The sequence below is a fragment of the Schistocerca nitens genome, chromosome 1 (assembly GCF_023898315.1).
Source record: "Schistocerca nitens isolate TAMUIC-IGC-003100 chromosome 1, iqSchNite1.1, whole genome shotgun sequence".
Taxonomy (NCBI): Eukaryota; Metazoa; Arthropoda; class Insecta; order Orthoptera; family Acrididae; genus Schistocerca; species Schistocerca nitens.
In genome coordinates, this window is record NC_064614.1 from 390,715,738 (window position 1) to 390,731,487 (window position 15,750).

The following is a 15,750-nucleotide window of genomic DNA, read 5'->3' on the forward strand; positions in this document are numbered from 1 at the left end:
TTTCTAGTAATTAACTGTCGTATTCTGTACAATATTAAATATCTTTGTAAGCAAACACAGCTGCTATATTAGCTAATAATTTCTATTTACGTAGTCAAAAAGAAATACTTCCCCCACTGCGAAAACCTCAGAAAGCGATTCGTGTACTTCAAAAAATTAGGCGAATCGGTCACACGTGGAATAAGTGGGTTTGGTTACAAATACCAGACGGTACTTATAGCATAATTATACTCCACAAATAACAACGGCGTGCAAAGTGGCTGTCGCTTAAAGGATTATAGTATTATACTAAATGCAACTTTTCATTGATGACTGATAACTAACAGGTTCTAGCGTACAGAATATATAAAGAAAGTGAAATCTGTATAATTTCATGAACAAGTAAAGATCTTTTAGTACCTGTACTCAATAAAATTTTCAGACAAATGTCTAGAGTACAGTCTGGTTCTCTCACTGTCGGGGGTGTCTTGATGGATTTATGGAAGAGGACTATCGTCGACCTTCTTGAGTTCTGTAATGAGTGACTTCTCTCGTCGCATATGAGGAGGAGCTATACTGCTTACTGCAACAGGTTTGAATGAAAATGAATCCAGGCTAAGCGATCGCTGGAAAGAGGACTGAGCCAAACACGCACCCCCTGCCGTTTATATTATGTCTTGCTTCGCCACCACACCACCTGAAGTTTACAAGCCTTGAAAAATCTGGCCTACTCTAAACAGAATATAGAATATGAAAGAACTGTGGCACATGTGCTGATTCACTGTGTACATGGATAAAAATATCTTCTTCCAAGTCCGATTGTGGCACTTGCAGGCAAACTTTAAACATATAGTTGAAGATTGCCCATTGACAGAGTTCGCTGACGACCGTTCCGAATTCTTGCAGACTATCGCAAAGGCGGCAGAATAATACGTGGATATCTCGCTGTAGTTGAGTTCCCATATATTTTTGGATGTATATACAGGGTGGTCCTTTGATCGTGACCAGGCCAAATATCTCACGAAATAAGCGTCAAACGAAAAAACTACAAAGAACGAAACTTATCTAGCTTGAAGGGGGAAACCAGATGGCGCTATGGTTGGCCCGCTAGATGGCGCTGCCATAGGTCAAACGGATATCAACTGCGTTTTTTAAAATAGGAACCCCCTTTTTTATTACATATTCGTGTAGCACGCAAACAAATATGAATGTTTTAGTTGAACCACTTGTTTCGCTTTGTGATAGATGGCGCTGTAATAGTCACAAACATATGGCTCACAATTTTAGACGAACAGTTGGTAACAGGTAGGTTTTTTAAATTAAAATACAGAACGTAGGTAGGTTTGAACATTTTAATTCGGTTGTTCCAATGTGATACATGTACCTTTGTGAAATTATCATTTCTGAGAACGCATGTTGTTACAGCGTGATTACATGTAAATAACACATTAATGATGCAATAAATGCTCAAAATGATGTCCATCATCCTCAATGCATTTGGCAATACGTGTAACGACATTCCTCTCAATAGCGAGTAGTTCACCTTCTGTAATGTTCGCACGTGCATTGACAATGAGCTGACGTAGGTTGTCAGGCGTTGTCGGTGGATCACGATAGCAAATATCCTTCAACTTTCCCCACAGAAAGAAATCCGGGGACATCAGACCCGGTGAACGTGCGGGCCAATCCACCTGTCAAGAAATATGCTATTCAATACCGTTTCAACCGCACACGAGCTATGTGCCGGACATCCATCATGTTGGAAGTACATCGCCATTCTCTCTTGCAGTGAAGCATCTTGTAGCAAACTTCGGTAGAACATTACGTAGGAAATCAGCGTACATTGCACCATATAGATTGCCATCGATAAAATGGGGCCAATTATGCTTCCTCCCATAATGCCGCACCATACATTAACCCGCCAGGGTCGCTGATGTTCCTCTTGTAGCAGCCATCATGGATTTTCCGTTGCCCAATAGCGCATATTATGCCGGTTTACGTTACCGCTGTTGGTGAATGACGCTTCGTCGGTAAATAGAACGCGTGAAAAAAATCTGTCATCGTCCAGTAATTTCTCTTGTGCCCAGTGGCAGAACTGTACACGACGTTCAAAGTCGCCGCCATGCAATTCCTGGTGCATAGAAATATGGTACGGGTGCAATCGATGTTGATGTAGCATTCTTAACACCGACGTTTTTGAGATTCCCAATTCTCGCGCAACTTGTCTGCTACTGATGTGCGGATTAGCCGCGACATCAGTTAAAACACCTACTTGGGCATCATCATTTGTTGCAGGTCGTGGTTGACGTTTCGCATGTGGCTGAACACTTCCTGTTTCCTTAAATAACGTAACTATCCTGCGAACGGTCCGGACACTTGGATGATGTCGTCCAGGATATCGAGCAGCATACATAGCAGACGCCCGTTGGGAATTTTGATCACAATAGCCATACATAAACACGATATCGACGGTAAACTGTCCATTTTAGCACGGGTAATGTATCACGTAGCAAATACTGTCCGCACTGGCGGAATATTACGTGATACCACGTACTTACGCGTTTTTGACTATTACAGCGCCATCTATCACAAAGCGAAAAAAGTGGCCCAACTGAAACATTCATATTTCTTTACGTACTACACGAATATGTAATAAAAATGGGGGTTCCTGTTTTAAAAAACGCATTGATATCCGTTTGACCTATGGCAGCGCCATCTAGCGGGACAACCATAGCGCCATCTGGTTTCCCCCTTCAAGCTAGACGAGTTAAGTTCTTTGTAGTTTTTTCATTTGATGCTTATTTCGTGAGATATTTGGTCTGGTCACTATCAATGGACCACTCTGTATTTTATCTATTTGTATACCCATTCTTTTTTATTTCTATACTCACAGGAAAAATATTTCAGCACTAAGATGAAGCAGTGAAACATAAAGGAAAGTCGGCAGGTGTGCTTCAACCTTTGAAAACAGATATCTATTCAAATTTCGTGCCAGTCGCATAGGAGCGCCGCTACTAGCGCCTCTATAAGGCTGCAAATCAGGTTTGCTTTAAATACACGCTGTAACGGTCCTGAGCGTTTGTTATCCTTGATGTTGGACATATAGAGTTGATGTTCGTCCAGAATGCCTTTAAGGCGACAAGGATGCCATCATCAACTCTTCACTGCGTTCGAACGAGCTCTTGTAATAGGGCTCCGAGCCAAACGCCCTGGAGGGTGCAATCCACTGACCCCAAACCACCACCGTTTGTGATTTCAATATGTCAAGCGAAAAGCTGCTGCTGTCTCGGTGCCAGTAATGGCCGTGAGTTGGTTAGAAGCAGGCCGGTTGAGGACCTACACTCAACGTGTCTGCGTGATAAACACACTCGACCTACAACTGGATTTATGGCCAGGGGAGCGATATCTTATGACAGGAGGAGCACTCTCGTGCTTATCCCAAACACCCTGACTGCAAATTTCTACGTCAATCCGTTGATTCGACAAGTTATCCTGTCGTTCATGGGCGGAATTTCAGGGAATGTTTTCCAACAGGGTAACGTTCACCAACACACCTCAGCTATCACCCAACATGGTCAATAGGGTGTCGAGATGTTGCCTTGGCCTGTTCGATCACCTGATCAGTCGAGCACATATGGGACGTCTTCGGAAGACAACTCCAGCGTCACCCACAAGCAATATTAACCGTCCCTGTATTGACAGACCAAGTACAACAACCATGAAACTCCATCCCACAAACTGATATCCATCAACTGTACAACACAATGCAAGCACGTTAGCGTGCTTGCATTCAAGGTCATGGTGGTTACACTGCCTAGTACTGTACCAGCATTTCACATCTGTAATAGCTTATCTCATTTTAGTATTAAGCAGTGATCATGGAAGGTTAATCGCTTAAATATGTTACCTAGACAAATGTATTTCCGAAATTACGTTACTCTACATTATTTTTTTTTTTTTTGGTGCTGCTATTTTTTCCGTCAGTATAAGTGACCTGCCAGTCTTATATGCATTCTTAACGTGTGTATCGTAGACTAATTACGCGTAATTAATTCAAGTGATGTACTATGCCATACGCTAAATAAATAAATAAATATTGCTATATCCTAAGGGAAACTATAAACAGTCCTACAAATATGCAAAATAATAAATAAATCAATAGCGTTGACGATAGAATTACAACTATGGGGAAAATCATGAAACGAGAGAAACCAGTGAGTGCACAAGATAGTATCACAATTAAACTGAATAACTATACTGTAACCATAGTTCGCAACTTTAAACTATATTTAATAATCACTTTGGAAATGTAGTAGCAAACTTAGCATCAAACAGCTCAGTTGAAGAAGCAAGGCAATATGTTAAAAATTGACTCCACAAAATTCTAAGCTATTTACTGAAGTTAATGGAATTATAAAAGTTCATTTAAAATTAATGTTGACTGGCTGTAGAACAAAATTAACAACAATTGTTGCAAGTTCAGATAGTAATACGTTATGATCATTGTGTTATATGTAATCCATCCCACAAAAAATATTTTTAATTGGGGGTCAAGTGAAATAAATCTAGAATATAACCGTCGAGTTTCCTATCTCACATTTATCTCCAAACTATACTCAACAGTAATGTTACATGTAATGACGAAGAATTTACTTGGTTCGAGCTAGAGTGTAAGGAAAGGTGCTCGAGTGAAAATGCGATTAATACATAAACTCATAAAACACTACAAGCGTTGAAAACCTCCAGCTGGCATCTTTTGACACCTATTACAACCATTTTATTCTGGTGATGACGATGGCGCTTCTCATCATTATTGTCATTATTATTTCTTTACTTTCTCAGACGTTAAGTCTGGTTAAAAATGGAAAGTGACGCGGACCTTGATCAAGCGTCACTTCCTTTTAACTGTACGGTATATGTTATATTGCATTTAGGAGCTTTCGGGTAATTGAACATGTATCAATAATTACAGATTTCTGTAGTTGTATATATAAGTTTGGATGTAGCTGTATTGCATTGATGTACTGGTGGATATTGTGTGGTATGACTCCTGTCGTTGATAGTATAATTGGTATAATGTCAACTTTATCCTGATGCCACATGTCCTTGACTTCCTCAGCCAGTTGGATGTATTTTTCAATTTTTTCTCCTGTTTTCTTTTGTATATTTGTTGTATTGGGTATGGATATTTCGATTAGTTGTGTTAATTTCTTCTTTTTATTGGTGAGTATGATGTCGGGTTTGTTATGTGGTGTTGTTTTATCTGTTATAATGGTTCTGTTCCAGTATAATTTATATTCATCATTCTCCAGTACATTTTGTGGTGCATACTTGTATGTGGGAACGTGTTGTTTTATAAGTTTATGTTGTAAGGCAAGCTGTTGCTGTATTATTTTTGCTACATTGTCATGTCTTCTGGGGTATTCTGTATTTGCTAGTACTGTATATCCGCTTGTGATGTGATCTACTGTTTCTATTTGTTGTTTGCAAAGTCTGCATTTATCTGTTGTGGTATTGGGATCTTTAATAATATGCTTGCTGTAATATCTGGTGTTTATTGTTTGATCCTGTAATGCAATCATGAATTCTTCCGTCTCACTGTATATATTGCCTTTTCTTAGCCATGTGTTGGATGCGTCTTGATCGATGTGTGGCTGTGTTAGGTGATACGGGTGCTTGCCATGAAGTGCCTTCCCCTTCCAATTTACTTTCTTCGTATCTGTTGATGTTATGTGATCTAAAGGGTTGTAGAAGTGGTTATGAAATTGCAGTGGTGTAGCCGATGTATTTATATGAGTGATTGCTTTGTGTATTTTGCTAGTTTCTGCTCGTTCTAGAAAGAATTTTCTTAAATTGTCTACCTGTCCATAATGTAGGTTTTTTATGTCGATGAATCCCCTTCCTCCTTCCTTTCTGCTTAATGTGAATCTTTCTGTTGCTGAATGTATGTGATGTATTCTATATTTGTGGCATTGTGAACGTGTAAGTGTATTTAGTGCTTCTAGGTCTGTGTTACTCCATTTCACTACTCCAAATGAGTAGGTCAATATTGGTATAGCATAAGTATTTATAGCTTTTGTCTTGTTTCTTGCTGTCAATTCTGTTTTCAGTATTTTTGTTAGTCTTTGTCTATATTTTTCTTTTAGTTCTTCTTTAATATTTGTATTATCTATTCCTATTTTTTGTCTGTATCCTAGGTGTTTATAGGCATCTGTTTTTTCCATCGCTTCTATGGAGTCACTGTGGTTATTCAATATGTAATCTTCTTGTTTAGTGTGTTTTCCCTTGACTATGCTATTTTTCTTACATTTGTCTGTTCCAAAAGCCATATTTATATCATTGCTGAATACTTCTGTTATCTTTAATAATTGGTTGAGTTGTTGATTGGTTGCTGCCAGTAGTTTTAGATCATCCATGTATAGCAAATGTGTGATTTTGTGTGGGTATGTTCCAGTAATATTAAATCCATAATTTGTATTATTTAGCATGTTGGATAGTGGGTTCAGAGCAAGACAGAACCAGAAAGGACTTAATGAGTCTCCTTGGTATATTCCACACTTAATCTGTATTGGCTGTGATGTGATATTATCTGAATTTGTTTGGATATTGAGTGTGGTTTTCCAGTTTTTCATTATTATGTTTAGAAACTGCATCAATTTAGGATCTACTTTGTATATTTCCAATATCTGTAGTAACCATGAGTGGGGTACACTATCAAAAGCTTTTTGGTAATCAATGTATGCATAGTGTAGCGACCTTTGTTTAGTTTTAGCTTGATATGTCACCTCTGCATCTATTATCAGTTGCTCTTTACATCCTTGTGCTCCTTTGCAGCAGCCTTTTTGTTCTTCATTTATAATTTTGTTCTGTGTTGTATGTGTCATTAATTTCTGTGTAATGACTGAAGTTAATATTTTGTAGATTGTTGGTAGGCATGTTATGGGGCGATATTTAGCTGGGTTTGCTATGTCTGCTTGATATTTAGGTTAAAGATAAGTTATTCCATGTGTAAGTGTATCAGGGAATATGTATGGGTCTGCAATGTAACTGTTAAATAATTTAGTTAGATGTGAATGTGTTGAGGTGAACTTCTTTAGCCAGAAATTTGCTATTTTATCATTTCCAGGGGCTTTCCTATTGTGCGTAGAATTAATTGCTCGGGTGACTTCATGTTGCACAATTATCACTTCAGGCATTTGTGGTATCATCTTGTATGAGTCTGTTTCTGCTTGTATCCACCGTGCATGCCTGTTATGTTGTACCGGGTTTCACCATATGTTGCTCCAGAAGTGTTCCATGTCTGTTATGTTTGGTGGATTGTCTATTTTTATGTGTGTGTTATCTATTGTTTGGTAAAATTTCTTTTGGTTTGTGTTGAATGTTTGGTTTTGTTTCCTTCTATTTTCACTTTTTTTGTATCTTCTAAGTCGTTTGGCCAATGCTTGTAATTTCTGCTTCTTTTCATCTAATTGCTCTATTGCTACTTGTTGTGAGATTTTACCTAACCTTTTTCGTTTTTTGTCTGATATTTCATTTCTTATAAATTGTGTTAGCTGTCTGATGTCTTTTCTCAGTTTTTCTATTCTAATCTGTAGCCTGTGTTGCCATGCTGGTTTTGTGGGTTTCTTCTGTGTGTTGGTTGGTTCTGATCTCTGCCTACTGTGTATATTTAGTGTAGTGAGTGCTCCTACATAAACCAGTATTTGTAACTCTTCCATAGTTGTGTATTCATTTATTTTGTTGTGTATGATTGTGTTGATAGTTTTTATTGTTGTTTCGACTTGTGGGTTATTTGGTGGTCTATGCAAGAATGGTCTAATGTCTGTATTTGTGTCTTTGTATTCTATATATGTCAACTGAAATTTTTCTTCTATATCTAACATGTGTGTCACTTCATGTTCTATTTGTGCTTGTGCTGGTGGCTGTCTTAAGATTTCGTTTTCCTCTGATTGTTTAATTGATGTGTGTTGTTCTTTGTTTGTTTGCTCTGGGATGTTTGAGTCCATTACTGTATTTTCTTCTTCTTCTAATTGCACATTATTTTGTTCCAGTATTTGTTGTACTTGTTGTTTGATGTTTTCTAATTCTGACTGGGGTATCCTGTTATTTTTTATTATTACACGGATCTGAACAGCTAGTCGTTGTTCTGTTAAAAATTTTAATTCCGGGTATCTGGTAATAAATGTTGTGTATACTTGTGATCTGTATCCAGTTGTGTTGGTTCCTAGGTTTGTTGCTTGGTAATAACAGAACATGAGGTGTCGATTAACTTCATCTGACCATCTCATCCTCTGTCTTTGTTTTCCTTCTAGGGTGGTTGCAGGAAGCATATCCTGCAAAACACCTCTATTTGGATTTAAATCATTTTCCAGTTGGCTAGCAGTGTCATTACCATTGTGGGCGGGCATAGGGTTCAAGCGTCGTCCCCGACCATGACGGCGCTTGTCCGAGGCTTCTTAGTTCTGTCCTGAACCAAGTAATCACACTAAAAGGGGGGTTAGCCCTATTAGTGGTTTGTTCTTTTCGTCGCCTTTTACGACTGGCAGAACATACCGGAGGCCTATTCTTTTCCCGGGCCTCCACGGGAATCATCATTATTATTATTATTATTATCTTTACTTTCTCAGACGTTAAGTCTGGTGAGGAATGGAGTGACGCGGACCTTTATCAAGCGTCACTTCCTTTTTGCTGAACGGTATATGTTATATTGCATTTAGGAACTTTCGGGTAATTGAACATGTATCAATAATTACGGATTTCTGTAATTGTATATATATGTTTGGATGTAGCTGTATTGCATTGATGTATTGGTGGATATTGTGTGGTATGACTCCTGTAGTTGATAGTATAATTGGTATGATGTCAACTTTATCCTGATGCCACATGTCTTTGACTTCCTCAGCCAGTTGGATGTATTTTTCAATTTTTTCTCCTGTTTTCTTTTGTATATTTGTTGTATTGGGTATGGATATTTCGATTAGTTGTGTTAATTTCTTCTTTTTATTGGTGAGTATGATGTCAGGTTTGTTATGTGGCGTTGTTTTATCTGTTATAATGGTTCTGTTCCAGTATAATTTGTATTCATCATTCTCCAGTACATTTTGTGGTGCATACTTGTATGTAGGAACGTGTTGTTTTATAAGTTTATGTTGTAAGGCAAGCTGTTGATGTATTATTTTTGCGACATTGTCATGTCTTCTGGGGTATTCTGTATTTGCTAGTATTGTACATCCGCTTGTGATGTGATCTACTGTTTCTATTTGTTGTTTACAAAGTCTGCATTTATCTGTTGTGGTATTGGGATCTTTAATAATATGCTTGCTGAAATACCTGGTGTTTATTGTTTGATCCTGTATTGCAATCATGAATCCTTCTGTCTCACTGTATATATTGCCTTTTCTTAGCCATGTGTTGGATGCGTCTTGATCGATGTGTGGCTGTGTTAGATGATATGGGTGCTTGCCATGAAGTGTTTTCTTTTTCCAATTTGCTTTCTTCGTATCTGTTGATGTTATGTGATCTAAAGGGTTGTAGAAGTGGTTATGAAATTGCAGTGGTGTAGCCGATGTATTTATATGAGTGATTGCCTTGTGTATTTTGCTAGTTTCTGCTCGTTCTAGAAAGAATTTTCTTAAATTGTCTACCTGTCCATAATGTAGGTTTTTTATGTCGATAAATCCCCTTCCTCCTTCCTTTCTGCTTAATGTGAATCTTTCTGTTGCTGAATGTATGTGATGTATTCTATATTTGTGGCATTGTGATCGTGTAAGTGTATTGAGTGCTTCTAGGTCTGTGTTACTCCATTTCACTACTCCAAATGAGTAGGTCAATATTGGTATGGCATAAGTATTTATAGCTTTTGTCTTGTTTCTTGCTGTCAGTTCTGTTTTCAGTATTTTTGTTAGTCTTTGTCTATATTTTTCTTTTAGTTCTTCTTTAATATTTGTATTATCTATTCCTATTTTTTGCCTGTATCCTAGATATTTATAGGCATCCGTTTTTTCCATCGCTTCTATGCAGTCGCTGTTATCCAATATGTAATCTTCTTGTTTAGTGTGTTTTCCCTTGACTATGCTATTTTTCTTACATTTGTCTGTTCCAAAAGCCATACTTATATCATTGCTGAATCCTTCTGTTATCTTTAGTAATTGGTTGAGTTGTTGATTGGTTGCTGCCAGTAGTTTTAGATCATCCATGTATAGCAAATGTGTGATTTTGTGTGGGTATGTTCCAGTAATATTGTATCCATAATTTGTATTGTTTAGCATGTTGGATAGTGGGTTCAGAGCAAGGCAGAACCAGAAAGGACTTAATGAGTCTCCTTGGTATATTCCACACTTAATCTGTATTGGCTGTGATGTGATATTATTAGAGTTTGTTTGGATATTAAGTGTGGTTTTCCAGTTTTTCATAACTATGTTTAGGAACTGCATCAATTTAGGATCTACTTTGTATATTTCCAATATCTGTAGTAACCATGAGTGGGGTACACTATCAAAAGCTTTTTGGTAATCAATGTATGCGTAGTGTAGTGACCTTTGTTTAGTTTTAGCTTGATATGTCACCTCTGCATCTATTATCAGTTGCTCTTTACATCCTCGTGCTCCTTTGCAACAGCCTTTTTGTTCTTCATTTATAATTTTGTTCTGTGTTGTATGTGTCATTAATTTCTGTGTAATGACTGAAGTTAATATTTTGTAGATTGTTGGTAGGCATGTTATGGGGCGATATTTAGCTGGGTTTGCTGTGTCTGCTTGATCTTTAGGTTTCAGATAGGTTATTCCATGTGTAAGTGTATCAGGGAATGTGTATGGGTCTGCAATGTAACTGTTAAATAATTTAGTTAGATGTGAATGTGTTGAGGTGAACTTCTTTAGCCAGAAATTTGCTATTTTATCATTTCCAGGGGCTTTCCAATTGTGCGTAGAATTAATTGCTCGGGTGACTTCATGTTGCAAAATTATCACTTCAGGCATTTGTGGTATCATCTTGTATGAGTCTGTTTCTGCTTGTATCCACCGTGCATGCCTGTTATGTTGTACCGGGTTTCACCATATGTTGCTCCAGAAGTGTTCCATGTCTGTTATGTTTGGTGGATTGTCTATTTTAATGTGTGTGTTATCTATTGTCTGGTAAAATTTCTTTTGGTTTGTGTTGAATGTTTGGTTTTGTTTCCTTCTATTTTCACTTTTTTTGTATCTTCTAAGTCGTTTGGCCAATGCTTGTAACTTCTGCTTCTTTTCATCTAATTGCTCCATTGCTTCTTGTTGTGAGATTTTACCTAACCTTTTTCGTTTTTTGTCTGATATTTCATTTCTTATAAATTGTGTTAGCTGTCTGATGTCTTTTCTCAGTTTTTCTATTCTGATCTGTAGCCTGTGTTGCCATGCTGGTTTTGTGGGTTTCTTCTGTGTGTTGGTTGGTTCTGATCTCTGCCTAGTGTGTATATTTAGTGTAGTGAGTGCTCCTACATAAACCAGTAGTTGTAACTCTTCCATTGTTGTATTTTCATTTATTTTGTTGTGTATGATTGTGTTGATAGTTGTTATTGTTGTTTCGACTTGTTGTTGTTTCGACTTATTATTATTATTATTATTATTATTATTATTATTGTTACCTCCACCACCATCACCACCACCACCAACAGTATAATCTACGACCCTTTTACTTGGATACGTTTCAGTGCATCTCGATTTAATTTTCGTTAGCTATTATAATGCCTTCGAACCCATTTAGTTCCCTTAGCGGTGTATTTGTTTTCCCAATAAGCATGTTTTCATTGCATACTGAGCTATCTTCTGTTTTTAGTGTTTTCACGTTGCAGACTTTTATAATATGCTCATATGCAAATACTGGTAACGTACATTGATTGTGAAATATCCGTTTCAGACGTAGAGGACTATGTTTTTAAACTCTGTTTAGTTTCCCAAAGGATTTTAGGTCCAATATCGATCATCCGCTTATTTATTTTTCTACTCAGTGGTTGCCTTCAACAAGAATAAATACGAAAACTCATCAACTGGTTCTACGACTCAATGTTAATTCTTACCACTTTGATTTTTGTCATGATCGCTATGGATTCATTAGTCTTACTGTAATAAATTTTAGCCTACTTTCAAATTTACCCTAATACGATTTACAGTTCGTTATTGAAGATACCTACACTAGATGCACACAGTACATTGTCATCAACATAGCGATGGTGATTCAGATTTGTTACGTTGTTCTGTATTCCTTCCACTTTTACCGGGCCTCACTCCTCCTTTCAGTACTGAATTTCTCACTATCCTGAGGACGACTAATGGAAGATGTAGCATTGATATACAAGATGTCCATAATTAAATTACCACTTTCAAAGCGCCGTAGTAAGAGAACCACTGCTCAGAATGACGTCCAGTTTGAACAGCATTTTATTGATGCAGGGGGAAACGTCATGGAACAAACAAAAAATTAACGAAAATTTTAACAACAGATGCACTGTAAGCTTCTTAATGTAAATGGGGTCGGCTACGAATGATAGATGAATTGTAAAACGTCGGCTATGGTTTGAATTGTACATTAGACCACATGTACTGTTCAGTGTACGTGTGCGCACAATTTCGGCACTGTTTGTTACGTAAGCCCACCCACCGTGCACGATCGCACAACATAGGATAGGAAAAATTGGTTTTTAATTGTCATGGGGCCAAAAAGGCAAAAAAAGAAAAATGATATCTGTTTATAATTGTGAAACTGGCGCAATTCAGCTACGTTCGTAAACTGGAGCGCTGACCACGTCCTCCAAATAATCCCACAACTAGGAGTCAAATTGACTGCGGTCAGGTAATTTGGACTGTCAGGCTGTAGGGGAATGGCTCATAATTCTAACATTTCCGAAATGCCTCTGTAGCAGCTGCTTCATTGGCTGTACAATGTGCAAAGGAGCGCCATCTTGCATGGAAATGATCCTATCCACACAACCACGCTGTTGAAGGGCTGGTATGACGCTGGTACACAAAAGACTCATAGCGTTTACCAGTGACGGTACAGGTTACAGGACCCGCAGGATTCATGTCTTCGAAAAGTTACGGCTCTACGATAAGCGATGCCACCAACTCACACCACATAGAATGAAGTAGTACCGGTCGATGTGCGTGCGCACGTTCCGTTGCCCATATTCTGCAATTCTGCGTATCGACATGTCACTGAAGATAGAAATGGGCTTCGTCTGTCCAGAGAATGCTCCAAGGCCATTCATTGTCCACTTCCATGCGAGCGAGAAATTCCAGGGCGAACGTCTGTCTTGCTGGCAGGCCAGCAGGAGGCTACTCCTGAACATGAGTGATTTTGTATGGACAGCAATGCACGATGTTTCGTAGGATTTTATGCGTCGTACAGGCATGTCCAACGCACAACATGTTTGCCTACCACCACTCGACCTCTCTTGCAATGTTATGGCTACGTCTTCGACAAACGCCGGATCTACTGCATTCCTCCCTCTGCCTCATTGCACTTCAAAAGGACCTGTCTTTTCGAATTTTGTCAGCAGTCTAGTAGTCAAATTTTCATTAAACCTTTTTTCCATGAATTTTACCTGCATAAATACTGCTTAAATTTGACATCATTCTGAGCAATTATTTTCTTTCTACAGCGTTTTGAAACAGAACTGGAACTTTAGTTATAGACACCTGTATGTATGTTACGGACAATGAATAAATACGGAAAATGTCGTTCTGGGGTAGTCATTAAGGACATTGTTTATTTTGGAGGGCAATAACGTGAATTCAAGAAAGTTAAAAAAAAAGTACTTGCTACCGGCCAATGTATTAAAAAATTCGAATTTAATATGAAGTATGCAAGAATCCTTAAACTATTTGGTCTCTTATATAAATACCCGGACATTAACCTTATTGCATTGACGTATAGAGGAGTAATAGGATAGAACGTTACTGTCCGCGAAAAATCGTTATTTCCTACTTCACTTCACAGTCCATAGTACATACGTTCTTCATTTCACTAACATAGCTAGATGCATTTCCTTGAGACTAACATAAAAACTTTCTCAAAATCTGTGAATCCTATGCAAAGAGAGATTTCATAGTCGTTGCTGCATTCGAAAATTTCCTTCATAGCATGCATTGGCCCATTGCGTTTTATTCAATTCTACAGTAGATCTAATTGATTAACCTAACCCTTGTGTCCACATTGGTTCACCTGGGTAACTTTCATCACTGCCAGTTTATCAGGTATGTTTAATCTAGCATACGCAAGCCTCAGTTTTTTCCTGATTTGCATCTTCATAAATATCATAACAAAATCAAAATATAAATACTTTCAAGGAAGAGCATTTACAATGTACAAGAATATACTCGTAATGCATTGTCTAATAGTGTACGGGTTACCCAGGTAACTACATATCTCCATTAGAACAGATGTAAAGTTGACAAATGATTTTACATAATATGTTAGTAGTTTTATTATTTATTAGGTAATTGAGGAATAATAGATTTAGAGGGTTCTCGTATATCAACCATGAAAATCCAGTAAGGTAATGAATAGTTCATAATGTTGTGCAACAGTAGCCAGCAACAATTAGAATGCATTTTTGTAACACTTTTGTTATATACTCAGAGCTGAGTGTTGCCAACCGTGTCAATAACTTCATTGAGTTACCCCAGTAAACAGGTTATAGGACAAAGCATAATTTTTTGTGTATGGACACAAGGATTAAAATGAAAAGTTTTTTCCTCCTGTGTATGGTAAAACGGTTGCTTCCAAATGTACTCTTCTTACAGAGAGTATATCGTTTTAACAAATAGACCGAATACGACAATCGCACTGTGCTCTTAGGACCCTGTCTCAGTTTAGGTAGACCTACTATCTGTGTTTGGCTTTCTGCAAGCACACAAATTCACTCAATCACACACATACAAGGAGAACAGAACGTAAGGTAAAAAATAAAGCACTACAACTGCAGTAGTGATAATAGCAGTAGTAATTGAATGGCTGTATGGCTGCATAAGTGTTTAATCTGACTGAGATGAATTTTCGATATAGATCTTGTGTTGTGACTGAATATGTATCTAGTCCCGTATATATCAGGCAATCTCTTTAATTAATATGACAGTAAATTAATAATATTAAATACATTCATAATTTAAAAGTTCTCTCTTGAGTAAGCGGAGTTTAAGTGGCTGTGTGTTTACAGAGCGGTACGAAAACTGACGGCGACGCCAAATCCGTCGTTGATTAGTATTGAGCGCTAATATGGCGATGTATGGTTTATAAACGTAAATAAATTTGTTGAAAATTTCTCGAAGTCATAATTCATCTTTGTAACACTGTTCGTAGACAAGAAATGTTTTAAATAAATTTAGGTACCCTATACTGATGTGATTCAGTGAGTTGTTTTGTAGAATATACAAACAGTTGTTTTAGGCAAAAATTTACATCTATACAATTATTTATTTCAGCTGAAAGGGCATCAGTTTATTCAAAATTTTCACTCTCAAGTAGGTGATATGCCGTGAATGTAGCTCCAATTATCCTGTAAATCGCGATAGTCTCAAAACCCTTTTTGTTCCGGCTAAAACACACCCCAGACACTGATCCATTGTTTGTACATATGACGTCGTTTGTATAACAAATTCAAGAATTCACGCCTGCATTTGCTGTTAAACTTATTCTTCACTCCTTCCGTCCACGCGTTATCAATAAGAGTCTAAGCTGGTGGTACCTTTTCTCACGATAACATAAATGCTGTCCGACACTAAACTTTCTTGTGATGCCTTC